At 37.9% G+C, this 1,178-nt stretch overlaps 1 protein-coding gene across 1 annotated transcript in view; it reads right to left on the bottom strand.

Moving 5' to 3' along the window:
- The window catches only part of tmem200ca (transmembrane protein 200C, genome duplicate a), a 14,285-nt gene extending 13,681 nt beyond the window's left edge, over positions 1-604 (bottom strand). The window contains exon 1 of the mRNA XM_016499794.1: positions 387-604. The gene's annotated coding sequence lies outside the window, so the exon portion shown is untranslated. The remainder of the gene's footprint in view (positions 1-386) is intronic.
- Positions 605-1,178: the final 574 nt, after the last annotated feature.

The following is a 1,178-nucleotide window of genomic DNA, read 5'->3' as shown; positions in this document are numbered from 1 at the left end:
AATTTGAGTTGAATTACTGAAATAAATGAACTTTTCCACGACATTCTAATTTATTGAGATGCACCTGTATATTACGATGACTGACTATATAATTGAAGTGGTTGAATTTTGCACCGGGGCAAGTTGTCACATTTAACTGGAACCCAAAAAAACCCCCACTAAGCCCAAAACTCATGAGCTAATTTGACAAATCTAAACAAATTAATAATAATAGTGGAAAATTCACACATACTGTATAAACACCATGTAAATGTATTTTCTTTCCAGCACCACTGACATGATGCACGTTTATGTAAATGTGCATTATAATACAGTGCAGCTCCGGTTACAGTGACTGAAAGTGTTGAACCACAAACCAGCCCAGTGTTTTCCTCAGATCTACTCACATCTGCATCTAGCGCCCCGCGGTCAATCATGAAGGATGAACAGTTGAGGACACTTACAAGCACAAAATCTCATTAGATTGCACCAAAACCTCCTGTCAGAATGAATGCATGCGTGATTTAGTTGCTGTATACCTTATCAATGATATTTATTTAGCTGTATCTGTTCATAAACTGTTTAGTCTGTTTTGAGTTTCACAGCCTGATGATTCCTTCACATTTCCAGACGCAAACAGCTCCATTATTCCCTCTTACTGAGCATCTGCTGCTTTTAAAGTCACCTGCTTCACATTTGCATTAAGAGCCTTCGGGTGTTTCCAATCACTGCGACCCGAAAACAAGCATCAGTCACACTGTTAACGATTACACAACATCATTAGTGCTAACAGCCTAAACCTCGTGTAGTGATCAAACACATTGTCTTTAAAACACACTGTTAAAAGGAATAGTTCAGCCAAAAATGAAAATGTGTTGAAAATATACCCATGTACTGTTAATCAGAGATCAGGATGAGTTTGATCTTCATCAGGTTTGTAGAAATGTAGCATTGCATCAGTGTCTCAGCAATGGATGCTCTGCAGTGAATGGGTGCCGTCAGAATGAGAGTCCAAACAGCTGATAAAAACATCACAATAATCCACAAGTAATCCTCAGCACTCCAGTCCATCAGTTAACATCTGGAGAAGACAAAAGCTGAAACAAATCCAGCATTAAGACGTTTTTAACTAAAACACGAGTCCATAATTCTATCCAATAAAAATATTCTAAGAATGTAGTGTTTAGGATTTGACAACC

The sequence above is a fragment of the Sinocyclocheilus anshuiensis genome, unplaced genomic scaffold (genome assembly GCF_001515605.1).
Source record: "Sinocyclocheilus anshuiensis isolate Anshui unplaced genomic scaffold, SAMN03320099.WGS_v1.1 scaffold1814, whole genome shotgun sequence".
Classification (NCBI taxonomy): Eukaryota; Metazoa; Chordata; class Actinopteri; order Cypriniformes; family Cyprinidae; genus Sinocyclocheilus; species Sinocyclocheilus anshuiensis.
This window is presented reverse-complemented; position numbering and strand designations above follow the sequence as displayed.